The sequence below is a fragment of the Ascidiella aspersa genome, chromosome 4, assembly GCF_963924565.1.
Source record: "Ascidiella aspersa chromosome 4, kaAscAspe10.2, whole genome shotgun sequence".
Lineage (NCBI taxonomy): Eukaryota > Metazoa > Chordata > Ascidiacea > Phlebobranchia > Ascidiidae > Ascidiella > Ascidiella aspersa.
The window spans coordinates 2,723,818-2,739,827 of NC_139450.1; the positions used below are offsets into that span (position 1 = coordinate 2,723,818).

Here is a 16,010-nt window from a genome sequence, read left to right on the forward strand (position 1 = left end):
AAAGACAAATAGAAAGTAGGCGTTCTATTTTGGTTGGCAGCAGATTGCAGCAACTTAAGCAACTGTAGATGCAATTACTTCCTCACCACTCTATAACAATATAACACCACTGTATCGAAAGTTGTTTAAATAACTTACAAGTAGTACCAGAGAAAGAAAGCCAGACAAATTGTAATAATTGGGCTGACGGCAGATTGCAGAATTTGAGTATTAACAACAAATTTGGTATTGTAAAGTGCTGCTTGAAAAAGAAAGCTCGCAAAATTCTATTATTTTGGGTTGACGGAAGATTGCAGCGACTGACCTTGCTAGCATATTGTGGTCTACTTGAAAAAGTATTAAAACTGTGGTATTTTAGTATATACATTGTGAAATGTGAGTGTAAACGAGTATGTTAAGCGTGTATATTTTGGGTTGGATTTGCAATAGTTTGCGACTAAATTTAACAAAATGAAAAAAATCAAAATGCTACCTTGTTAGCTTAAAATTAAATAGTAGGTCGTTCTTAAAAGGCCGTTTTAAAAAGTACGTTATTAAATTAACGAAAAGCTTTGCTGGAAGAAGCAAGGCGATAAAATAAGCTACTTAAGGTTTGAACATTTTGCAGTGTTTCGACAGAAAAGGCAATTACTTTAACCTTACTTAGGCCTATATACGCTATAAACTATTTTAAAAGTGCTGTACCAGAACGTGGGCAATTGAGTTAATGTAAGAAGTTGCTAGATTAAAAGGGACAAAAGCACAGAAGTGCCAAAGAAGTGGCTAATTAAGTGAACACAATGCTTTGTCAGTGAATGTGAGTTAAGGATACGATGGCCAGCGAATGGTTTGGAATAACTTAAAGAAGTGTGCAAATGATGCAATGTAAAACGCTGCTAGATAGCAGTGCGTTAATAGTGTGGGTTTAGCAGGCTTTGGTGTTTTTCTAGTGAACGTTAAGGAGATAACCTACGTTTTTTTTATAATACAACACTTTGTAGTATTTTGAAGTACTCAGGGAGAAAATATGCATATTTAAGCAGTGGCGTAGCCAGCCGAAAATTTTTGGGGGGGCCAAAAAGTTGGAATTTTTTGTTTAGCTTTTGTCATTGTGTTAACTGTCGTAACGAACACAATTAACATTGTTAGCAAACCGTTTCGAGCAGCAACTGACTGGGTGTCAACGCAGTACTAAAAAAACAGTCAAAGAGCAAAAACTGTCTAAAAGTAGTAAAACTACATTATTGTATAGAAAACGTTATATTGCGTTATCATGTGACGTAACAATGTATGACACCTGAAGGTGTGGCATGCCTGTGATCGACTGTTGTGGTACTTCTCATAAATGCTAAAGAAAACAAGTTATTAAGAGTAAAATGTTCATAAATTTTTTTGGGGGGGCATGGCCACTCAAGCCCCCCCTGGCTACGCCTATGTATTTAAGACTAGTTTAACACAAAACAGGTACTAAACCAAAACTCTATCAATTCCACGTGTATCACAGGTTCTTGGTAAAGTAAATCATCGAATATTAAAAAAAATTTTAATTGGTGTTCCAGTTTTACCTTTTGACTGGAACGCTGTAGTGGAAAACATGCTTTCACCAAAGTTCTCGAAAAAGTTCAGTTCTAAACGAGGAGAGAAACTTTCCAGAAATAGAGGCGGAAATGACAAGTAAGTCTCGTAAAGCCTTGAAGGTAGAAATCCTTATGAAAAACTCTCTTATAGCTAAATATATCTGAAAGTTCAAATTCTTACAAGTGACGATACGAAGTGTTAAGGTTAAATTTAATCACAACCGGTAATTAAATGTTGGCAAATATATCACAACAAATTATTGGCAACGCATTCCTATTTTCAACCTGGTATTATCCTCCTCCATCAGCCATTTGGGCGGCATGATGTTAATTTACCTAATTAGTCAATCAATCATAGTTTAATTTGCGTATAATTTGCGATTAAATCTCGCATTTTCGTGATGCCAAGTAATAGCTAAGCATGCCACTACAGAAAACATGAAAAACGGCTTTTTGAGTTTATTTGTCAATTTTCCTATTGTAAGGGGTTTTATAACATTAAATGATTGGTATTTCCAATGTCAACAAATATGACGTGACAGGTGTTGTTCGTTTTTAATGTAAATGCTTAAGTTTCTATTAATAAAAAAAAAAAAATTGTCCAGCAGCAATTTGACATCGTTTTCAAACTGCGAAAAGTTCTATTTTAACTATTTAGTTAAATAACGAATCGTATATAAGGAGTAAGTGTCCTTCAAATACAAACAATAAAAAAAATGCCTGTTAACAACTATATAGGAAAACTAAAAACCAAACAGACACAAAAAAGCCCGCAGCAAGTTTTCGCTCTAAGATTCAATTGCAAACTTTAAAATACGTAGACTTGGTATAAAATTTTACATTATTACAAAAATAGGACCTTTTAAATCGCACAGCTTCACCTTGTTTTGCATTTCAAATGTTCATACACTTTGTTAAGGCAAGTTATGCGAAAACGGTCAGAAACCTTAATGGAACAAAGTGTTTGCAGCTTTTAATTTACAGGTAGGCCTACATATGCGGCAGTGTATATAACCAGCACCAGGCAAAACAATTTCTACCAATTAAAATCACAAAAGTAAGATTACAATAGCCAAAACAGCCCTGTTTCTTAATATACAGCTAGACTTTGAAACTTAGTTTTGGTTCATGGAAGTAAACATGCCGGTTCATTGTTAATTAGGAATTGTAGGCAGAATATTACAGCATACATTTATGATAAATAATTAAGGTTTATTACTGTAAGTTAGAAGGTTACAACCCTTGAGTGAACAGCAATCAGCAAACATGTCAGCAGTAGGCTGTGCCAGTCAGGGTCAGTACACAAGCGACGAGCGTAGTAATCGCGACAGCAATCAGACCTTACACAAGGGCTAATGCTAAAGGATTTCCCCAATCAGCTGGTTCCTGTTGTCAGATAACCTGTCGCTCCAGAGACCTGGCTTAGAAGTATCCGGGCTAGTCTTTGCGGCTGTTTGCCCGGCGTATATGCTACGTTAGGGATCTACACGAATAGTTATGGTAACAAGGGCAAAAAGATGACTTACAGCGAAACAGATAAAAACATATTATTGCAAACTGCAACACAAGTGTAAAGTACGCAAAAACAGAGTTTAGAAAACAACAATAAGTTTATTTCTCAGTTTTACTATACACTTGTGTTGCCTTAAGGCGGTATTGCAATCAAATCAAAACAAGCTTATTTCTTGGGCAACATATTACTGTAATTAATAAACATCACTCTTTCCGCGTAAAAAAAATTTGTCCATGGAAACTTTATTATCATGAGTTATTGATTACATCAGCAAAACGAGATCAACCTAAAGAGTAACAAATATCGATTAAGGAACGTATAAAGGTTAAAAAAAGTCGCCACTAAAGCCTACAGTGATCTGTAAACTAATAGCATGTTACAATTTTACGAAAATTTAAAAAATTTCGCAGCGTCATTTAACCTCGCTTAGGTAACAGCAAACAACCTCCAGCAAACTTTTGCCCTCAATAATTCTAGTTGCAAAATTCCGACTACCAGGGCACAACTATTGTATTGGTCCTACTGTTTCCTTGCTTCTGCATAGGGATGTTCGATAATATTAGATCGAAGACGATACCCGATACCAAGTGATTTTGTATCGGTACTTGTCCGATACTACGGTGGTATCGGGTGCATTCCGATACCAAATCAGTTCAAGAATTCAGCCACGATTTGCGACACAAAGTAGCGATTCCTACATTAATAGGTGAACTTAATGGTGAAAATAACGGCCCAAATAGACGTTTAAAGCGACATGCCTTATCGTTCAAACGTTTTGGCAAATGCTCATGCCATCATCAGTGATATGAAGCGATGATGATGGCATGACATTTGCCGAAACGTTTGAACAATAAAGCATGTCGCTTTTTACGTCTATTTGGGCCGTTATTTTCACCATTAAACTTATGAACAGATCCGTATATAGTGTTCCAATAGGTGAACTGATCCAAAAAATCGAAGTTAACAACTGTATGGAGCCTAATTTCATAATGCTAAAGATATTTCTGACCATTAACCTAAGAAATCCGTGTAACGATTCAATAGTATCTATTATACTCGTTTGAGCATTGGTATGACGTCATTTGGTACCGGGACCGATCGCGATTGCTGAATATGCACCTTACTGTAACGTAAACTGGTGAAATGGAGCCTGTATAGTCGTAGCCGAACTCATTCATCGACGAAATCGCACATTTGGCCAGAGTCGGACTCATGGCTCGGGCTCGGTGTTATTTTTTTGGCCGAAGTCTGACTCGGGTTATTTTTAACCGATTTAGCTGCCCTGGTTTTAACTATAAACGATGTTTTGAGCCCAATAATAAAACTAATAATTGATTTCTAATGTTTGTTGTATAGATCCAGCAAGCGGTTGAATATGCTTCTTGCAGTAACGGCCCCTACGGTCAGCAACCCTTCGCAAATGGCAGATGTTGTGACATCAGAAGATGTGCTGAAAGAGGTAGAGTAAAAAGGAAGTTATTTTAACCGTGCTAAATGGGTCTGCGCAACTTTCCATGTTGTATAGTATTGGTTACAGGGATACCAGGAAGTAATTTGGATGCCAAAATTATTTCATACAAAGAAGTTTTCTCACGCTTGGCAATGAATGAGTTTTATACAAAGCTTATGCAGAAGTTGGTGGCGGGTTTTTTATTTTGGAGCTGATATTTATTCGACATCTAAGTTCTGTACTTAGTTTAATCTTTATGATTGATGTGCAACCAGAATCGTTTGCTTTCACCATTCGGATTTATGCAGAATCTGTTCTTTGAAAGAAAATTCTGTTTATATTTGTTACCGGCAAATAACACATATTCCCCTGTTTACCAATGTAGTAATATGTGGACCGTGAATAAATAGCACTGAATATGTGGGACAAGTCAAGCTTAGAAAAAATATACCAAGTTTTAAGAAAAAAAAAATATACCAAGTTTTAAGAAAAAATATACCAAGTCAAGTCCAAGTTAAGTCATTAAAGCAAGTCATCTCCAAGTCAAATCACTGATATCAAAGTAAAACGATAAAAATTGGTAAACTCGCCGAGCAATTAGTCAACTACGATTAAAACAAACAAGTAGCATTGTAGCAATATATATGATCGTTAACGTGTAATTGAGATAATTACCTGAGTTTTATAACAAAATGCTAAATAAAACACTTAATCAAACCTTTTTTTAAGTCCTTTGACTCAATAACTTAAGTCCAAGTCAAGTTAAGTTATATTCACAAAACGACTCAAGTCAAGTAAAACCATTTGAAGACTGTGACTTAGTTGAACTTAAGTCAAGTCAAGTCATTTAAAAACCCTAACTTAATTGCACTTAAGTTAAGTCAAGTCATTTAAAAACCGTGACTTAATTGAACTTAAGTCAAGTCAAGTCATTTGAAAACCGTGACTTAATTCCACTTAAGTTAAGTCAAGTCATTTAAAAACCCTAACTTAATTGCACTTAAGTTAAGTCAAGTCATTTAAAAACCCTAACTTAATTGCACTTAAGTTAAGTCAAGTCATTTAAAAACCGTGACTTAATTGAACTTAAGTCAAGTCAAGTCATTTGAAAACCGTGACTTAATTGCACTTAAGTCAAGTTATCGACTTATGTCATCGCAACACGGCAAAACGTATACAACGACTTAAAAGCCCATATTAATCTACGTGAAATTTCAGGAAAACGCGAAAACGGTTTCGCGAAAAACGATCATTTCGCGTCCAATCGACCAATCACCTTCCGAGCTCGAAGAAGTGCTGACGTCAGCAAGAAAGCAATCAGTGACGCAAGGTGACAAGAAAAAAACGAGGAAATCTTTACCTGACAATTTAATAAACGGTTACGGCATGCGTAGGGGTAGCCCAGTGAGTTTGTGTAAAAAGCATTTTTGGCGGATTTTTTAATGAGCAATATAGCCTACACTATGGAATCGACAGTTTTTTAAACTAGAGTATACAAAGCTTTCTGTTTACTTTGGCTAGTTTCGGTTAATTTGCAACTTCTGAAAGGCACATCTTGTGTGGTCAACGTGTTGAAACATATTTACCAAATCTAGGGATAACAAATTGTATATAACTAAAAATATGTCACCTCTAGTATTTTTCAGACCTTTCTGGCACACAGTTAGTGATTTTACATGATGTAAAATATATCATTTATTAAAACAATAGTTGATTAATTTAAGTACCTTCAGGGTATAATATATTATATATGGCCTACTCTATACTATCGACATTTCAACCTAAAGTAAAGAGATTTAGAAGTTGAACTGTTTCAGTTATAAGGTCATAAACTTGTCGCAATTAATTCAAATTATAGAAACTTTTATTTTCATGATCAGAATTTTTGATTAAATTAGAGCTTACTTAGGATTATACTACAATCTACTTTTGTATTTATATCTCCCGCTTTTGTGCCATGCTATACATTTTTTGTGATTAATTGCCCGTCCTTTGAAGTTAATTATCTTTGTTGAAAGGGTGTTTAAAATTTCTCCCCTTTTTTGGATTCTTGCTAATTTTTCTCATAACTATGCGCAACTGTCATCTGCATTCTACTCAACTTTGCTTTTCTGACCCCAATTTTACATACAACTTTTGTAACAGAAATATTAAAACTTTTCAACTTTTAGATGAACCCGTTACACCTTCAGAGAGCAACGTACGGATCGAGAGGAGGTTTTCCACCAAATCTTTGTAAGCTCTGCTTCAATAACCTCTCTTAGCAAACCGACAAAAATTAGCAGCCACTTTCATTAACCCTTTTTCACCTAGCGACCCATTTTTACTGATAATTAATTTAAAGGCCTGCAAGTTGGTGTTCGGCAAAACAATTAACACAAAGACCACTTTTTTAAGATCAATCTCTTAACTCCAACAGTGCTTCTGGTGTGCGTAAATGGGCGTAAAGGGATTTATGCTAAAAAATATAAAATAATATATCCACTATACCCATTATAACTGGCAATTCATTTAGAGGCCTGGGAAATTTATTTATTAAAACAACTGTGGAATTTATTTAGAGGCCTGGGGAATTTATTTATTAAAACAACTGCGGAATTTATTAACAACTAGGTGTATAAGCAAAACAAATATCACAACGAAACATCTTTATAAGGGTAATCTTTTATAACTACAACAGTGCTTCTTTGGCCTAATAACCTAAAAAATGTCTTTGAACGAATAAAATTGTCTATTTTGCTTATTTGTGCATGCTGATGAGGTAATTTGGTATCGTAAATATTGGGTACCGGAATATGCATGACCCAACATAGCGAGCTCCGGACAATGTTAACCACAGAAATCATACTTTAACGTGCAGAACCTCGATTTGCATATTTGAGCATGCTAATGACGTCATTTGGTAATCATAGTACCTTACGTCAAAATACTGAATATCGGAATAAACCATTTAAGTTTTGGACAATGTTAACCATAGAAACCGAATATTGCTCATTCAGCAGTTTTTATCATAAATAATCGACGTTTCTGTCTTGCAAGATATGCCATTATCCTGATGAAGCCGTCTTGTATAGGACGTCGAAACGTCGACTGTTTATAATAAAACTGCTGGATGAGCAACACACAGTAATACTTATTTAAAATAGTTTTTTTTGGCCTATATTTCTTCAACCAACGCTTCGGCTTAGTATACGGCAAGCCTTCGTCAGGGACGGACACACATATTTAAAAAGAAATGTTGGTTGAAGAAATATATGCCAGGAGAACCTATTTTAAATATACTATGTCTGGTAGCAACATCATATCAACTCAGTTATACATTATGCCTGGCAGCAATAGGTATTTCATAGAAATCATACTTTAAACTGCAGAACCCCAATCCGTACTTTCAAAAAGACCTCTGATGCCACCAAGTGGACGGTTGGCAAGCACGAGAGAAGAATCCAGGTCGGTACCCCGGTGCTCGGGATTTCGTCCAACAACAACACCGAGTTTGTGACGACGACAATGGACGGGGTCATCCGGGTCTATGACGTAATAAGCGGCGAGTTGTTAAGCTCGCTGCAGTTGCCCGTTGGTGTCGACAACAGGCAGGTTTGTGACTAATAGTCAGTTAGGGATGTACGATATTATCGTATCGTGGCCGATACCCGATGTGAGAAAAATCTATAAAACCATACTATTACAACCGATGACATAATAAAGTCACACGCGGTAATATCCACGACATAATATTATCTAAACCTGTTGAAATAAGACCTAAATTCATCGGAATAAGGCCTAAATGGTCAAAATGACACCTGAAACTGTGGGGAGAGGTGTAGGACAATCGGGGGCCATTGACCTAAAATTTGTAGTTTTCGACATTTGGGCGCCCTAATTTGAACGGCGCCGTTACTGCCACCGGATTTCTCGCTCTGTTATGGGTTATTGGTGGGTATTGGTTGGGGTTAAAAATAGGTTATGGTTTAAATTATAAGGGAAGTTAGTGATGTACTTAGGGTTAGGGTTTGCGGTTACGTAAAAGATTGTACATAGACCTGATTTGACCAGGTCTTATTCCGACGAATTTAGGACGATTTAAGGACGGTACTACCGCTATTAGGTATATTGTCTTATTCCGAACTGTGTTTTATTCTGATGTTGATGTTCTTATGTCGGTCTTATGGCTGGAGTTAATTTGAACACGTTAAAAAAAACGGTCTCTAGTAACAGTTAAAACGCTGTTGATTTCAGTAAGATCATTCAAACCAAAAATGTTATTTTTCAAATTACACAGAAGTTTCAGGCGGCTATGACGAAACAAGGCGACTTTGTTGTGGCAAGTGGTAACGCAGTGACGCTGTGGTCTGACCAGGGAAGATTAATGCACGAATACGGGAAGCAGGAGTTTCGATTCTGCAAGCACTTGCATCTGAACGAAGACGGTAATGAACAGGATTAGACGTCCGACTTGCAAGATTGGTTTTCTCTACTGAGAACTATTGATTTAACGCTTATAACTAAGCGGTTTAGTTGGAGAAATGTCAAGACACTTTTAAGCCGCATAATCGTCAAAGTATAGTGACAAAAAGAACCTTCAATTCTTTCAGCTTGACTTTTTCGGCGGTTTATCAAGAAAAGGTTTTGTTTTGAAACGCCTTAATAAGCAACTATATGAACATTGTACTAATCAACATGTTGAATCAAATTTCAAGTTTAAATCCCATTGCGATTGAGTCAAAAACTTAAAAAAAAAATCGCTATTGATTTCAAACTGCAAAATTATAACCACAAGCAAAGTTCGGAGAATTAAATCTAACACTACCACCACCCAAACCAAATCGCTAAACCATATCAATAAATGATAACGTTGGTACAAGCGTAAAAGAGCGATTTGGTCAAATAACCTATATGCACCTCTTGAGGCTATTTACCCGGCTAACAAAGTAATTTTAATCGAATTCCAAAAAAATCATTGAAATTATGAACTCGGAAAATTAAATCTAATTCTACCACCACCAAAACCCTAACCCTCAACACTAACCAAAATCAATAAAGAATCACTTAATGGTACAAGCGTAAAAAAATAATAGGAAGTGACTATTTAACCGAGCGATCCGGTTAAATAGTGTCTTCCTATTATTTTGAACCTTTCCTTGTGTAAGTTAAACATTTTTTTTACAGTTTTAATCACAAAGTGCCTCATTCAGGTAAAGCAAACATGCTTTTGCATAACCTACGTACATTTGTGTTGACAAGGTTTCTTTTTTGGCAGTTTGAATTCAGTAGTGTTTAAATGGAAGAAATTTCTAAACTATCAAACGCCTTTGAAAACGTTTGGGTAAGGAGGGTTGATTTAAAATGATAGGCTTTTCTATTTGCAGTTTAATTCTGTTTCAGATTAAGAAATGCCCAAACGTTTTTTGTTTTGTTAGCAGTGTACTGTACAGCTAAACTTATGTTTTCATTGTTGCAGTTTAAATGTTGTGTCTCATTCATCAAGAAATGACATTTTTTGGCTACAACCGCACTTTTAGTGTTCATTAGCGGCAAATTGTAAGATTAATGGCCCTTGCCGGAAATTTATCAATTGGCGCAGACAGTAAAGCGATTTAGTTCCAGTAACGCCAAAATTTCTCATTTTGAGGCCTACTCATCTCTTCAATGTAAAGTGTGTTCATTATATTGACAGGAATATCTCCCTGCAGTTTGACTTTCGTAACAGTTTAGTAAAGGTAATGTTAAAATTACTTTAACAACTTTTAAGACCTTCATATCTATACAGTACAAGATTTTATTTTGGCAGAAAAAAACCTGTAACGCTTTAAAGATTTTTTTTATTTAGGAAAGGCTGTGAAACTGTTTCTAACAAAGTCCTGGGGTGTGAGCCCCCTGTTGTTTTTTTTTGATGTTTTTTTGTTATTATCATTTCAAAAACCTCACGACAAATATATTTTTCCCACAGTTTATCAAACCGCTAGGGACACTTTTGAAATCTACCTTATTTTTGAATACCTACCTCGTTTTGGTTATTTAAATGGGCGAAGTACAGTCTGTAGAGTCGGAGTCAAACTCGTGACTCAGAGTCTGACTCAAGCCCTATGCCAAACTCGGTAATTCTTTTTAAAATTACAAACACTCACGGTTAACAACTCACGCAATTATGTCGGTTTCAAATGAAATAAATACATAAATATTAAACCCACCCTTGTAAACTCAAATTTCCGCCCTTGTCGGGAAATTTCCCGCTGGTTGAAATCCTCTGCATTAAATCATTTTTTAAAGTAAAACGCGGAATATTTTTAGGGCTGGCAGCAGTTACGGACTCAGATCGGAATTGCGCCGTGATTATGTCCTTGGATGGAAACTGGTTCCACAAGTTTGGCGACAAGGACGACCTCAAGTGTCCGACCGGCGTCACGATTCTATCCAACGGCGATATCGCTGTAGCGGATTGGAAAAGCACCATTCAGGTTGCACACCAGCATTTGCATAAAACGTCAACTTATATATACATACATAATTCGATCATATAAACACTGATGTGCGAAAGCTTGTCAAGAATTCAATACAATTTGTCTTAATACAGTGCCACCTGATTCCTCTCTGTATAACTATATATATACCAGACGTGTAAATATAAAAAGTGCGGACTTTGCAACTCACAAAGGAGTTATTTGACTATGGTGTTAAATGAACTTTATGCGATTTATACTTTATAAAGGTATATTTTTTACGACCCACCGGTCCTTTGTGCGTTTGACTGTGGAATCTGACGAAAAATGGTTACCGGCCATGGTCTAATTTCTACCTAATTTATTGTTATGTTTTTTGACGATCAAAAACCTTGTTGTTTAAGTGCATATAGATCACTGGTTAACCGATTAGATTCGTTAAGCTCCAGTAACTTATTAATTAATTGTTTAATGGTCATTTACTTTATGTTTAGTTGTTTAGCGACCAATAACTTTATATACAAAAAATATTGTTTAGTTTTTTACTGCAAAAAAACCTATTGCTCAGTTGTTTGACTAACCAATAATTTGTTGATTAGTTGTTTAGATAAAAACAACTAGTTTGTTATTTAGTTGTTTAAAAAACAACCAGTTTGTTGCTCAGTTGTTTGACTAACCACTAAGTTTGGTAATTAGTCGTTTAAAAACCAATAAGTTTGTAGTTTAGTTGTTTGACTAATCAATAAATTTGTTGATGTGCTGTTTAAAAACCAATAAGTTTGTTGATTAGTTTTCTGACTAACTAATAAGTTTGTAAGTTGTTTGAATAACCAATAAATGTTAGGTTAGTTTTTGGCAAAGAAAACCTTGTTGTTTAGTTGTTCGACCGCCACGGCCGTTACAAGTTCGAATTCGGTCAAAAAGGGAAACTTGATTGTGACCTTGACCTTCCGTACGGCTTGACCTGCGACGGACAGGACAACATTCTTGTCGCTGATTGGTGGAATAATAGGTGGGTTCAACTATGACGTAACAATGCAACTGTTTATCTGACCTCACAGTGAAATAAAAGGTTAAAAATCAAATAATAAGCAAATTATGAAAATATGTTGGAATGCATTAGAAATAAATGTATTGTTTTCCTGTTGTTAATGCTTAATATAAATACCAATTTGGGTTACAGAGATTACTGAAAGTATTAAATGTGGTTCCAAACACATCAAGTGGTAAAAAATACTGTCAGCATATTTTTTCCGCAAATATATTAATTATACTTCTGAAACACAACAAATATCATTTTTTGTAAATTCTTTTTTATTCCTACGCAATAATTTTAAAAGTAATCTTTTCTCTAAAAAAATAACCTCCAAGTTCGATAACCATTTGTTCAAGGATTAATTCTTTATTCTAAACGCTTTTGATTAAGATTTTTTAACGCATTCCTGACCTTTTTATCAGTTATATTTGCCTTGCGCCGATGGTATATCTACCAATTTAAAAAGAAACACTATAAGTTTTTTTTGAAATTTTGATTGGGATTCATAGACTCATTCTTCACCGACTAAAAATGCCCATGATTTTTGAAGTATTGACCGATTTTTTGTTGTATATCAGGGTTTCAGTCTCTGAAAATTAGCCTCAAAGTTTAAAAATCATTTGTTCAAGGATTATTTTTTGTTCTAATTCCACTTTTTTTTTCAAATCTTTTTTTTTTTTTTTTACTTTTTTGACCGACTTTTTCTGTTGAATTTTAGGGTGTCGGTGTTCGATCACAGCGGCAACTTCGTTAAGCATCTTTTGACGGCTGAGAACGGCATTAAGATGCCAGCGTACATCTGCGTTCCCTTCCAAGGCAACCAGCTCATTCTGTCCGAGTTCGGGAGCCGAGAGATAAAGGTCTTCTACTTCTGAAATTTCGCAACAAAAAAATTTCCGTGAAACTTCACCGGGAAGCGTTTCGTGCAGAAAGGTTTTCGAAAGCGAATTAAATCGAAAGGTGCGGTTTGCAAGTTGGGGATTCCCCGTGTGTGCGCGTTGGTTCCGATTCGGAAAGAACAGAAACTGGGAAAATATAGTTTTATTCTTTAGCTATCAACACCATGCTTGTTTCGCATTTTTTAAATTGAAAAAGATTAATTATTAAACAAAATACAACTGCTGTTAGTACAACGAATGTCGTTTTGTTTATTATCTTTCTAAACAATATTACCAACTGATAAATTTTCCGCCACTGTTATTTTTATAACACGCGCATTGACATGTTTAACTGACACACAGACCCAAGTGACAACTGATATCGGCTGCTGGCGCATGTTTTAAAAACAACAAGAACTTCCAGGGCTTATATCTCGCATACAGTATTTCGCTACACTTCTTCATATAAACACCCACTGATATTTAAAAACACCAGCATAAATGATAATAAATTACACCCGCTAACACATACAATTAAATGACACACTTGTATACAGCAAGATGAAAAAACTTTTACTGTCGAGAAACAACCGTATCATGGTTGATTTTAGAAGTGCTGAGCATTTTTAGCTCAGTTGGTAGAGCGACGGACCAAATATTGCCAAGGTCGTGAGTTCGAATCTCACTACACAGACTAGTTTTACGAACAGGATGCAGCAGGCAATAGTGCCATTGTTGTTTCTCGACTCGCTCCCCTCTGAGCCTTTGTAGCTCAGTAAGTGGAGCGACGGTCCCGGTATGACCGAGGTAGTGAGTTCGAACCTCACTGCAGGCTAGTTGTTTTTAGTCTGTTCTGCTTGCATCATTGATCGACTGATTCGCTTTGTTTTTCTTAGGCTTTCGGTGTGATTTATTTCACTAGCTTTTAGTGCATGTTACACTGCATAAGTATTAGTTGATGGCCGTATATGTCCTAGCTTAAAATAAAGTATTACTGAACATTTGTTGAACTTCAACAACGACTTCACGTGTACCAAATGAAATGTCAAAAATATTTTATTTTTTTGTTTTGGTATTACGCACATTTTCTCGTTTTTGTTCGTTAAAATAAAGGTGTCACCTTTTGTTTCAACTAAGTCTGCATTTTTTGTTTAAATGTCGAAGTTTAATTTAAGCGATTTTGACAAACCAGAATAGTCAGGAGCTATTTGTAATAAAGAATAAAACACCAAGCCGATGAAAACTGTTACAACCAACGTTGCAACAGCTTAGCGAAACAACACCGTTAATTTTAACTTTAACATGAAGCTGGTATATTTTTACAGAAATATACTGCTCAACACGTTCCTTAATTTTTCTTACAGCTTGCGCTTTTTTGTTTACCAGTCTAAAATATATGACAGAGAGACAACTACAAAAAAATTTGTCATTCCAGTGTAAACAGTAGTGTTATAATGACTTAAGCCAATGACTGTGACTTGACTTGACTTAAATGCCCTAACTTAAGTTGTCGCAAAGAAAAAAGCACTTGCAATAAATCGTCGAAAAATGAATAAAAACTGTTGTCAGGTGCGTTTCGAAAAATAAAAAACAAAAACAGTTTTAAAACACGGTTTTGTCAAAAGCTAAAAAAATACTTTTTCTGCAGCGCAGTGAACTATATACGGATAAAGTCATGAATATGTAACACTACTGTATATGCAAAAGGGGTGACAACTTATAGCCAACGCGCCAAACGTTGCCTTTTCGCTCGAACAGAGTGGTCTTAAGCCGACGGCCGTTGCGATTTAGCGAGAGCGATCCGCAAATCGGATTTTCCACGGTTTTTCCCATTACCAGCAATCCAATCGGCGATTACAAATTGCTCGGCGGGCACAATCCGGCGTTCGACCGGGCCAACGGCATATGCCACCGGTAAAAGGGCTGAGAGCTGGATTTTTGGATTTGCTTCCCTGCTCGCCGATATTGTACGGGCTGTTTGAGGTGTTGGTCGGCTTTGTAATTGGCATATTTCGGGCTGCTGCTGGTAAAGTTGCTGTCGTCGTCTTGTGTCTGCTGATTTTCTTGGTAAATTTCGCAATTAGAAACGCGAGAAATAGAGGATTGGCTTTTTGGTGAATCAAATCGTTGGGAAAATGTTTAGTTTGTGAATGTCCGGAAATAGACTTTGTGCAATTTGTTCAAAAGGCGATGCAACTTTGTTAACCAGCGTCAGGCATTTATTAAGTTTACATTGGCAGTTGTTAGGCGTAGGGAAGTTATACTTGTTAGCCTACTGCGTCTGATCGTCCGAGTAAAAACTTAAAACATATATTTAAAGATGACTATGTGGTCCCAAAGGTGTATCTGTGTTGATTAATTGTGTGATTGGCAATTGTCAAAAATCAAGCTGCGTGTTATAATAAATAAACGAAAACTTGACGAAATTACTTGTTTTAATGAAAAAAAATATAGATTAAATCACAATGATAAAACGTCGGAACATAAATTTGTAAATAAAACGATTGGGAGGTCATCAGGTGACAAACTACTTCTTTCGCCCTCCTAACGTTGATATTGTTTGTCCTGTGGATTTATGTTGCCTGTTCCTGATTTGCCAAAATATTCTCATCAGGTCACTGACATGAGCGATTGTGACGTGCAATGACTCGACGCCTTTAAATAGTAATGAGATATCAGGTTGCGTTTTGTCTGTGTAAGGTGGATTTATGACGAACACAACACGCAAACTGCTTAACGTTATGCAAATTTAACATTTCGATTTGTGTTCTACTCAAATATTCCATATCGATTTCGACACACACGATAAAAAAGTGCGTTATCGTATCAGGGAATTGATGTTGGGATACCAATATTTCTTATGAGCCCAAAAAAATACCCCCCCCTAAATAAAAAAAAAGACAACAAACTGAAGTCCAGGATTATCACAGTGATTTGACAAAATCATTTCGTTAGTTTTGGAGCATAATGGCTAGGGTTTTTTCATCATAAGGCGAGGTTTTAGTTAGACGCCGTAGGATTATCGAAGCCCGTACAAAAGTGGTAGCATTTTAAACGCTTCCATATCTCTTTTTTTTGTTTTGAACATCAGATAGATATTCTAAACGTTTAAAATGCGACCTATCTCTATAAGGACTTTG

At 35.9% G+C, this 16,010-nt stretch overlaps 1 pseudogene; it reads left to right on the forward strand.

Annotated features, from left to right (window-relative positions):
* Positions 1–1,573: 1,573 nt before the first annotated feature.
* Positions 1,574–12,867, forward strand: LOC146146643 (uncharacterized; annotated as a pseudogene).
* Positions 12,868–16,010: the final 3,143 nt, after the last annotated feature.